General features: G+C 38.6%; 1 protein-coding gene and 1 pseudogene across 2 annotated transcripts in view; one reads left to right on the forward strand and one right to left on the reverse strand.

Moving 5' to 3' along the window:
• The window catches only part of LYPD6 (LY6/PLAUR domain containing 6), a 154,861-nt gene that overhangs the window by 25,222 nt on the left and 117,395 nt on the right, over nt 1-12,244 (forward strand). The gene's annotated exons all lie outside the window — the stretch shown is intronic.
• On the reverse strand, nt 12,099-12,225 carry LOC120364516 (U2 spliceosomal RNA; annotated as a pseudogene).

The following is a 12,244-nucleotide window of genomic DNA, read 5'->3' on the forward strand; positions in this document are numbered from 1 at the left end:
CTTATACATTGTTAAAAAGCCGATGTGCTTTTTAGCTTGAACAGAAGTTCAGGAATATTAATAACGTGCAAAATTTGGAGAAGCAGCTAACCTTGATGATCTTGGTTTATATAATGGTAGGGCTAGCCAAAAATTGTGCCTCCTGTACTCACTCACAATGTGCAGATTTGTTTGCCTTGAAACATCTTGAGCCCTAAGAATTGGGTCATTTAAGAGGTTTGAGGAACCATAGACTTATAAGCATAGAGAACTTGTGGTGTTATGAAATAGCCACTAGACACTCAAATGAAGAAGACTAGAATTTATTGAATTAAAAGTTGTTAATTAATTACATTTTTTCCGGTGGTATAAAACTGTTCCTGGGAACTGGTTTAATCTTTTCAAAGTTACATTAAATGTTAATCCAGAGTGTTTTTAATATCACAGGCTCATAGAATTGTGTACAAAGATGTGCCCAAGAAAACTACCATCGGTCTCAGCATTGTATTCCTAAATAGCAAAACTTGCTAGTGTCAATGGAAGCATACATTTTTTTGTAACATCACCTTTTGCTAAAATGCATAGTTTACATTGATATGATAGGAATTAAATCTGCTTCAAGTGTCAGTTGTAATCAGCTTCATGAGACCTGGTCTTCAATTAATCTTATCTCACAAACATTAACATTTTATATGCTTTATCAAAGTCTTGCATACAGTTTTAGAGATTTGGAAACTTTCAAAACTTCTTTGAGGACTTCAAAATCGTTTCTGTTACCCTTCCAGAATAATCTTACATTATCTTGAGGTTGCACTGAATCAGAGAGAGGAGATGTTGGCTTTAGCCTCTGGTGCTAAGATCCAGTAGTCATAAACCTACATACCTACATATGCACATATATCCACATATGTGAGTGATCATTTCCCAAGGAACCCAACGATCAGCAAGAAAAGGGACTTGTGTATACTCAGATGACCAAATGTCACAGAGGTCTTTACTTCTCAAACTAGTCCTCCCCTTAAGTCTCCTGTTATGTTCAAAGGTACCCCAAAATAAAATATTTTTATTTTTCTTACCAAGTATTTGTTGTTTGGAAGCAGCAAATACCTAGCTCAAATTAGGAAAATTTATTTAAAAGGATCATCTCATATATGGGCCAGAATGTGTCTTCCCCTTGCCCTTGACTTACTCTCTGTGGACTCTGTGAGGATTGGCCCTTGCACTCTGGGTCTATGTGCGTAGCTAAGACTAAAGTTCTATGGTGATGAACTGTGCCACCCCTCTCTTATGTTATCAACTGTAAAATAAATTGAAAGAAGAGTTATATAGTCAAAATGCTGGAAGAACAGGGCAATAGCAGGGACATGAGAGCATTTAATACTCTTTAACACCACTTATTTTTTCTTTTTTTCCTATTAGCATACTGGTTTCACTCTTTTTTAAAGCAAACCAAGTATGCAAAGAAGGTGGGAGTGATGTCCTTAAATGCTCCCAAAATGTATACATCTCATAGTTTATGCCACCATTTAGGATTGACTCATGCCTTCTCTAGTACCAGACTCAACAGTCCTAGGAAAGAGAGCTCACTGGCCTCTCTTGAGACAGATATCAACATGGACCAATAAGTTGTGGCTGGAGGTAAGACCACATTGTTCAAACTTGTCAGCGGTGACCCCTTTTCTATGTATTAGTAAAAGAAAAATCACTACGGGCTGGAGAAGCTTCAAACACATGAGATGTTTTCCTTCCCTACATGGATACATCACCTCTGTCTTCCCAAGCATGACTACTGGCCTCTTTCAGATATCTTCTTTTTTCCCCATTACCTCTAGCCTGAGTGCCATTGCTTTTCGTGGTTTGGTAACGAACTTGTGGCAAAACATATTGTAGACAGGAGGAGAATTTCTGGATTGGTGATTTGCAGCAGATCTCTTCTGATCCTTCCCCCTGAACCCAATGACCGTCATCTTCCTTTTCATCATGCAGGTGAAAGTGGCTACTCAGGAGAAGGCAGATGGAAAGGTCAAATGGTGAAGCTCACAATCTGCTTGGGCCAAGGAAATAATGCCCTTTTCTTAAAGGCTAAATGTTTTCTCAGGATGAGTGGAGCAGTCGAGTCCAAATATTCTTGACTATTGTAGGAGATGTTTGATTCTTTATGTATGTATAACGTATGTGTAATAGTTGTAGATAAAGCAATCTTTTGATTTTTCTTTGTTTACTAATTTGTTTTCAGTATCCAAATTCACTTTTATGTACTTTCAGGCTGAGAAAGTTTTCCAAACCATTTTAACATATGACTCTTCAAAAATTTACCGGGAATCTTTGTGTTTGTTTACATAGGAGCCATTCTGTTTTTTTTCCCTGAGTTAATGATGCTAAGTCACTTGTATTTGATTCTGACAGCCGTTCAGTAGTAATGCATTTCCAAAGGAGTTGCAGTAGATTTTTAAGCCTTGTATTTTCAGCTCCTGCCTAGTTATCTACCCTGATTGGCATTTAACCATTGAATTAGATTTTTCTCCTACTGAAGAGAGCTTTATGAGCTTTAACTTCAAGTGCCTGTGTCACAGTTGATTTGTTTGCATTATAATTGACACTGAATAAGTACTTTTTTGCAGGAAAAGGCATTGTCTTTTAGGATTGAGGGAGGATTTGGGCATATAGTCTTCTGACACCTTTTTCCAGGGTTCCATTTAATAGTTGAGCACATCAATAACAATCTGGCCTGGCAGAGGTTCACATGTTTACTTTATTTTTGCTGTCAGTAATGATCATATTCCCTGAGAGCTGTTTCTCTGGGTTTGTTGACTGACATGGCCATAAATATATCCCTAAAGGCTAAAAATGTACCTGTTTTAGCACAGGTGAAACAAAAATAAATGTCCCACTGTTTTAGTATTACAAATTATAATCTTACTAGAGCATGAACCTTACGGTGGTGATAGTTGAGTTTCTACTCTTTGTTTTTGACATGATAGTAGAATAAATACAATTTAAAAACATTATATTCAGTTAATTTTAGTGACCATTTTGTGTGTCTGGTTGAGTCTGTGCCCTCTAAATCATGAAATATATTGTATTTCTTTTCTTTTTTTTTTTTTTAGATGGAGTCTCAATGTGTTGCCCAGGCTAGAGTGTAGTGGCATGATCTCAGCTCACTTGTAATCTCCACCTCCCAAGTTTAAGTGATTCTTCTGCCTCAGCCCCCTGAGTAGCTGGGACTACAGGCACGCACCACCATGCCTGGCTAATTTTTGTATTTTTAGTAGAGATGGGGATTCACCATATTGGCCAGGCTTGTCTTGAACTCCTTATCTTGTGATCTGCCCACCTTGACCTCCCAAAGTGCTGGGAGTACAGGAGTGAGCCACCACACCTAGCTGAAATGGATTATATTTCAAAAATAGAACTATCTTTAGAAGTTTTTACCTTTAATTGTTAATAGTAAACAAAATAATGTTTTCTCAACATATAAATTGATTTTGAACATATCCTTTCCTTAAAGAGACCAGATAATACACATGCTGTTTCTTCCTGTTATATTCTGTTCATTCGCTCAAACAACAAACATCAGTTACTCTACCTCTGGGAACCTAAAATATACTAGGGACATATAGACAAGTAACAAATCTACAATAGTTAGAGATATCATGACATAAAGTACAGGGGGGCACAAAGATAGGGACTGGCTGGTTCCGTTCAGAGATGGCTTTAACTAGAAGATGACGTTTGAAGTAACCCATTTATGCTAACTGGGTGTGCCCACAGAGGGCCAGAATGAAGGAAAAAGAATGTGTATCAAGTCCTAGGGCATAAAGCAGCATGAGCAATTGGGGGAAGTTGTTTGTCTGAGTTTAGAGTCAAGTGTGTAAGGGAGTGATGATCTAGAAGTGGGACACAAAAAAGGTAGGGTGGAGCCTAATCAGAGATGAATATGCAAATATATGTATTTTCTAAATATATGTATATATTTGACTAGAATTTGAATTTAATTCTAGATATTAGTATTTTTCCAATGTTTTTGGTTTATAATATTTAAGAGGAGGATGAATACTCCTGTGATTGTCAACTTGGAGAAGTATCAGAATCTTGCTGGGTGGGGGAAAGGGGTACATTAATAACTTTAAAAACCCACAAGGTAACTGTGATAAGTTATTGCTTCCACCCCACTGGGAATTACTGCTATCGGCAGTGGAAACCACTGAGTTTTAAGTGGAGTCCTCAGTGTTATAGTACTATCTCAATTTATTATTCTTTAAATAAAGCAATTGAAAAATATACTTACCTCCTTCATGTCTATGCTCCCATGATACCCTATGTAATTTTTCAGTATCAAATTTAAAAACTCATTTGTTGTGCTGTTGGCAAGAACATATTTTAAAGGAGTGTTCTGGAATGGAATATAAAACAGAAATGGGAAAAAAATAGCATTGTATGTGTCTATTGTTGATTTCCATGCATGCCTTTGATTTTCATGACTCAGCTTTTCTGAGATTCCTATGGGGGTGTCCAGGCTAATAGGAGAAGCATCTGGAAGTGAGTATGCCAGGCTGAGTGCCCAGCACACAGTAGGCACATAATGATTGCTAGTTTCTTTATCTTCTCCTTTTAAACTTTAATTCTTTAGTTGAAACTTAGGAGCCACTTGATTTTCTGTTAGTGGCTGATGTCAAGAGGGGCTAAGAGAAGTGTTTGAAACTGAGGAGAAAATAATGACTCAGATGTTAGACACATATATACATTAGAAAAGAATTTAATGATTATCTCATATCCCAAACTCCAGCTTCACAATGGTGAAACCAAGGCCCTGAGAGGTTGGGTGACTTGACATCACCAGGCTATTAAATGTCAGAAAAGGACCAGAAGTCAGGTCCTTTAACTCCTTCATGTCTCTCAGACATGTAGATGGCATCTCTTCCTGTTTTTTCCTTTTCTTAGCCTTAACTCTATGGAAGGTTCTAATCAGCATATCTAAAACATAGCCCTTGATAAACCTCTCCCTCTTTCTCTGCTTTTTGTGTCCCTCTGTTACCAGAAAGGGGTTCCAATCCAGACCCCAAGAGAGGGTTCTTGGACCTCATGCAAGAAAGAATTTGTGGCAAGTCCATATTGTAAAGTGACAGATTATTAGGAAAGACAAGAATAGCTATTCCATAGGCAGAGCAGCGGCCTGGGCTGCTCAACTGAGTATACTTACAGTTACTTCTTGATTATATGCTAAGCAAGGGTAGATTTTTCATGAGTTTTCTGGAAAAGAGGTGGGCAATTTCTGCAACTGAGAGTTCTTCCCCTTTTTAGACCATATAGGGTAACTTCCTGACATTGCTCTGGCATTTGTAAACTGTCATGGTGCTGTTGGAAGTGTCTTTTAGCATGCTAATACATTATATTTAGTGTATAATGGGCAGTGAGGATGACCAGCGGTCACTTTTGTCACCGTCTTGGCTTTGGTGGGTTTCGGCTGGCTTCTTTACCACAACTTGTTTTATCAGCAGAGTCTTTGTGACCTATATTTTGTCCAGCCTTATTTTGTATTTTGTACCTCTCTCATCCTCTGACTAAGAATGCTTTAACCTGCTGGGAATGCAGCCCAGTAGGTCTCAGCCTTATTCTATCCCGCCCTATTGAAGATGGAGTTGCTGTGGTTCAAATGCCCTGACACCTTAGTGGCATCAACATCCACCATGCGTTTGAGCATCAGTTTTGTCTCCACCTTGTACAGTATTCAGCTAGTCATGGAATCCTGTTGGTATCACTTTGGAAATGTCTCTCACATCTATCTTTGATTTTATTTCCTACATTAGTTCCTTAATTTAGTCTTTTCTTGTTCCTCCACCCCCTCCATCAGACTATTAAAGTGGCTTTTAAATTGGGGTCTGCCTTCTTCAATCCACTCTCACCAATGCCTCTGGAGTTTTCTTCTTGAAACATGAATCTGAATGATGGGTTCACCAGCCTTCAATGGCCTTTCATTCTGTTGAAAAGTCCCTTTCTCTAGCTGTAGCCCTTCCCAAAATAGCTTTGATGTCCCTCTTCAGCACTTTCTTCTGACCATTTTCTCCCTGCTTTATCTTCCAGATTCTGATCACACCAGCCCATTCAATTTTCTTAACTTTTCCATGTAATTTCCTGGGATGCCCTATATTGCCTCAATTTAAGCACACATTAGTGTGCACTTCTGTGCATGTGTAGGAGAAGAAAAGTTGTTTTCCTCTATTCTCCATAGTTCTTAGTCAGAGTAGACCCCTGTAACAAAAGATGGATAAAGATGAGAAAAACAAATACAAGTTTATTCACATGTGTATTTCAAATATACATGGGAGATAACCAGATAAATGAGTAAATCTCAAAAAGGTAGATTTGAATTCAGTCTTAAATACCATCTTCAGCTAAAACAAAGAAAGCTGTTGGCGGTGGGCAGTGGGGTACAATTATGGGTGCTAACCAGAAGCATGACACAGGGGTAAGATTTCTTTTTTGTCTTTTCTTTTCTTTTCTTTTTTTTTTTTTTTTGCAAGTTTGTTAAGGGTTTTAACTTACACACAGTTCCACTGGAGCAGCATAATGATTAAGGGTACAAAAGAGACAAGTTTCAATGAGAAATAAGAGGCACTGATTTACCTCTTTCTAGTGGGAGTTAGGGAGTGAATTGTTACTGAAATTGTGCTGCCAATAATATTTAACCCGAAGGTTAGATGGCTTTTTTTTTGGTAATTTTTTTTCTTAGTTGCTGTCTTGAGTGAGGTGTACAGCTATGAGATGTATGGAATTTGTTTTTTCATTTTTATTTTATTTTATTGCATTTTAGGTTTTGGGGTACATGTGAAGAACATGCAAGATTGTTGCATAGGTACACACATGGCAGTGTGGTTTGCTGCCTTCCTTCCCCTCACCTGTATCTGTCATTTCTCCCCATGCTATCTCTTCCTACCTCCCCACCCCCCTGTCCTTCCCCCATTTCCCCCCAACAGACCCCAGTGTGTAGTGCTCCCCTCCCTGTGTCCATGTGTTCTCATTGTTCAACACCCGCCTATGAGTGAGAACATGCGGTGTTTGATTTTAGATTTCTTATATCGATTTAAGTTGGTGCCTTCTCCATTGGTACGACTCTAGTGATTTAGAATCATCTTTCCTGGTGAAGAGAGGGTGACACAGTTACAAATAAGAGATTTCCCTTATAGATGTAAATTTTTCTACAAAAGGGTAACTTCTACTCTGCTTTTAGAGCTTTTCCCGTATTTTCAGTGTTCAAAATAATCAGCTTGAAATAATCTTTATGCCAAAGAGGCATACTTGGGATGGCATATTCTGGTCTCTTAAACACACAATCCTTTCTTTACGAGGCCTCCTTTCCTTTCTTGGTGGAGACTAACAGATGGGTCCTCTGCTGCTCACAGAACACTTTGTTTCTTCTCTAACCATGCTGAGTGCTGTAGTCTGATGTGTATGAGAATTAATTTTCTTTTTTAATATGTCTGTTTTACTCAATAGTTTGTAAAGTCTTTGAGCTCAGCAGTTGTATCAAATTCATTTTTATATCCTTGGTACCTGTGGTAGACTGACTAATAGTCCCGTATAGATTTTCATGTTCTAATCCCTGGAACCTGTCAGTATGTTATTTTACAGGGTAAAAGGAATTTCTTAGATGTGATTAAGTTAAGGATCCTGAGATGAGGCTATTATCTTTTTTTATTTTTATTTTTATTTTTATTTTTTTTTTTTTTGAGACGGAGTTTCGCTCTTGTTACCCAGGCTGGAGTGCAATGGCGTGATCTCGGCTCACCGCAACCTCCGCCTCCTGGGTTCAGGCAATTCTCCTGCCTCAGCCTCCTGAGTAGCTGGGATTACAGGCACGTGCCACCACGCCCAGCTAATTTTTTGTATTTTTGGTAGAGACGGGGTTTCACCTTGTTGACCAGTATGGTCTCGATCTCTTGACCTCATGATCCACCCACCTCAGCCTCCCAAAGTGCTGGGATTACAGGCTTGAGCCACTGTACCCAGCCAGGCTATTATCTTATTATCATGGTGGAGAAAATTAGGAGGGTTGGGACAGAGAAGTTGATGTGATGAGAGAAGGAGGGGAAGAGAGCAGATAGTCAGAAGCAGCAGTGGTTGCAATGATGTGCTTTGAAGATAAAGGTAGGCACCATGAGCCAAGGAGTGCGTGTAGCATCTGGAAGTTAGAAAAGGCAAGGAAGCAGATTGTCCCTTAGAGCCTCCATAAGGAATGAAGCTCTGCAGATGTTTGATTCTAGCCCAGTAAGACCCATATTGGAATTCTGACCTTCAGTACTTTGAGACCACTCGTTTGTGTAACTTTTGAGCTACTAATCTTGTGGTAATCTGTTACAGCAGCAATAGGAAACTAATACAGTGGAGGAGAGGAAAAATATTTTTTTCCTCTACCCATTGTAGGTTTTGGATGAGGCCTCTATAACAACAACAACAACAACAACAAAACGATTAACAAGAGAAAAGCATACAAATGTATTTAATAAATTTTATGTGATGTGGGAGCCTTCCTAAGGAAATTGAGACCTCAGAAATGGGTAAACCTGAGTATTTTTAGGCTAGGTTTGATAAAGAGTGATAGTTGTGGAGAAATGTGATAGGATAAAAAGAGTATAATGTGATGGGAATAAATTGGGGAGAACTTAGAAAGGTCTGTTTGTTCAGATTCTACTCCATGACTGTCTTAGTCCATTGTGTGCTGCTACAACAGAATATTTGATACCGGGCAACTTATAAACAATGTAAGTTTATTTGATTCATGGTTCTGGAGGCTGAGAAGTTAAATATCAAGGACCTGGCATCTGGTGGGGCCCTTTTTGTCGCATCATCCCATGGCATAAGGTAGAAGGGAAGGAGAGTATGTGTGAGAGTGAGAAGTGAAGGGGTCCAGAACTCATCATTTTCTTAGGAATGCATCCTTACGATAAATAACCCACTCCCAAAATAATGGCATTAATTCATTCCTAGTCACCTCTTAAAGATTTCACCTCTCAACACTGTTGCATGGGAGAGTTTTCAACACAGGAAATTTGGGGGACACATTCAACTCAAAACAGTGACCCTTCATCTTCGGAAATCAGGATGTTCCTTTTCTCCTGGTATAGAGAAGCACCTCTTAGATGAGAGTCAATGATCTGCTTCAAAGGAAGGTCAGAAACGTCCTTCTTCAGTTTTTTGACCAGCTTCAGGGCAGAAGTGTGGGGGGCAGGTCAGAGAGACGTTCCTGCTACTGAAGGAATTTTTCTTGCATTTCTTCAGCCTGCCAAGGTGCCATATTTTAGGTTATGATCTGAATTCCTCAACAGCACCTACACACATGTAACATGCAGCTGGGCTCAGTGTATTTGCATCTAACCTTGACTAATCAGAGAATTGTTCTTGATGCTCATGATGGTCAAAGCTAACATTTATTGAACCTTTTGCTGTGTGCTAGTCATTGTGGTCAACTTTAAATATGTTACTCATAGTTACCCTAAGGCCCCATTATTATCCCAGTTTGGCAGATGAGAAAACTGATGCACAGAGCGTTTTAATCATTTTCTTCCAATCACACTACTGAATAGGTGATGGCACTGGGACTTGGAAATGAGCAATGTGGCTCTCAGGTCTGTGGCCACAGCTCTCTATCCTGCTTACTCATGTTCTCATGTCATACATAAATTCTATATTCTGTCCTAGTGTGATGTGTTGTAAAGAAAATTGGAAGAGCTGGATTTGAATATTGGTGCCTTCAGTAATCAGTTGGCTCTGTAAATGTGGGCAAGTCAGCCAGCCTAGATCTGTGTGCCTGTCTTTGTTAAATCATTGTTTTTCTGCTTACCTTATGTGATTAATATGAGAATTGATGTTTCTCAAAGCATGTGTGTTTCTCAGTAGCATATGTGTAGTGCCTGATGCTTCTTGAGAAACATCAGGTACTACACATATGCTGTTTATCAGTATATATTTGGTTGCTGTGTGTCTTCTGCAGATTTCCTCATACCAGGATTACCTGCCTGGTCTGACTCCTTTGGTGAGTAGGGGCTTAATAGTATTTGGTATATGCATTTGATAAAAATGCTATTGACCTCTTAGATCTCATTCTTATATTTTGGGTCATTGACATTAAAAATCTGAGAGCTCAGAATTTAGTCTCCTTCATAGAACTTTATTCTCTTTCCTACTTTTTTTTTTTTTTAAAGAGCCTTTCTTATCTCACTCCTGAGCTAATATTTTTATCTTGTAGCCCATAGGAAGGTAGGACTTACAGAAAACTTGCAATGATTTCAGCAGCTTTTCAGAAGGGCTTTGAGTGAACAGTTAATCTCTTGAGAATATGAAGTCATTTGTGGTGGAGAATCTTAACCTAGTGTTGAGTTGCAAATCCTGGAAAGTCTTTACTTAAGAGGACTTTTAAAAAGAAAGCCAGTGAAATACACCTGATTATCCTTCTCCCTGTCCTGCCTTAGCCTGCAATGTTACTTGTTCCTTGAAGATGCTTTAATTGCTAATTGTCTGATGTTTGATTGTGAGGTTAGTTGAGCTCACCAGGATGATGGAAGGCCTGACCTGACCAGAACTGAATTCATTGGCAAATTCTCAACTTTTTGAAAAATTAATGAGTTTTGGCTGAGATGACATCTGACTTTTTGCAGCATCTTGTTTTGATTTATTGTTTCTTTTCTTTACTTGTCAGATATTCCCGCCCACAACATGGATTTACAGAGTACAAGTGTTTTTTGCATGTTCAAAGCAAATCAAGCTGTCCTGAATGGTGCAACATATAGACATAAAATGTTACTGTAACGGGTATCCTTATGGATACATTTTGGTTCCTCTCTGATTGTTTCCCTGGGATGAATTCTTAGACATAGAATTACTCCGCAAAGGGTACCAAGTTAAAACATTTAAAACCACCAAACCAAAAAAAAAAAAGATACATATGAATAAATTGTATTTTCTTTTTTTTTTTATTGAGACAGAGTCTCGCTCTATCGCCAGGCTGGAGTGCAGTGGCGTGATTCTCGCTCACTGCAACTTCCGTTTTCCAGTATCAAGCAATTCTCCTGCTTCAGCCTCCCAAGTACCTGGGACTACAGGCACACACTACCATGCCTGGCTAATTTGTATTTTTAGTAGACATGGGGTTTCACCATGTTGTCCAGGATGGTCTCAATGTCTTGACCTTGTGATCCACCTGCCTCGGCCTCCCAAAATGCTGGAATTACAGGCATGAGCCACCACACTGGGCTGAATAGATTGTATTTTCTAAAGACTATACTGATTAACACTCCCACCAGTAGTATATGAGAATGTATAGCTCACTGCAACTTTATCAGTGTTCACTTACTTTGTAAATATCTCTGGAGTACTTATGATCTTCCAGGTTCAGACATTTTTCAGTTTTCAAAAGCACACCAGGGAATTGTAGACAGCTGAGAACTACTGGTTTAGTAAATAGGAGAAAAGCATTCTCTTACTATCTCTTAGTGGTCTGAACCTTTCCTATTACCCCCTTAAAATAGATAGCTCTCTAGGTCATTGGTGTGTTAGGAACAGGACATACTGTTCCTAATGAGCAGCCCTTTTATCAGTCTAACACTCTCTTGAACCACTAATTCACAGTAATGCTGCCTCTAGGCTTAATAATATAATCTTTTGCCCATGCAAAGCTTTCCAAAGTGCAAATAATTCTACTGGATGATGTTACCTTTCAACTGAACGGAATCTCTTCTTGGCAAAGCACTTCACCAATACTATCACATTTAACTGTTGCAGAGACCTTGGAATTAGACATTTTCATTCTACTTTTACAGAAAAAGGAAAAGGAACTCAAATAAGTAGCTTTTCTCTAAGGTTGTGCAACTCATAATCACATGTTAGGAGCTGACTCAATTTAGGTCTTCTGACTTCAAGTTCAGTTTCCAATGCTGTGTTAGAACCTGTCTTTGGCTTTCTCTAGTCCTGCTGCTTTTTAAATACACAAATGGATCTGGCTACTGGATTGTTATTAAGGTTATTTTGTGTAGTGCCTACCTTTCTCATGCTCATTTTCTTCTCTATATGCTCGTCTGGGATTTTATATATTTACAGCAGCGTTTCTCAAATTTTCTTTTTTTCATTATTGCTCCTCCTTTCCCAGGAGGAAAATCTAATTTAATTTAAATTCTTCCTAATGAGATAAATTAAATATTAAACAAATAAGAACAGATACTACACTTGATCTTAGCCAAAAGGCTGAGAAGTGAAGAAAAATTAAATATTAAAG

Source organism: Saimiri boliviensis, chromosome 5 (assembly GCF_048565385.1).
Source record: "Saimiri boliviensis isolate mSaiBol1 chromosome 5, mSaiBol1.pri, whole genome shotgun sequence".
NCBI classification, from domain to species: Eukaryota; Metazoa; Chordata; class Mammalia; order Primates; family Cebidae; genus Saimiri; species Saimiri boliviensis.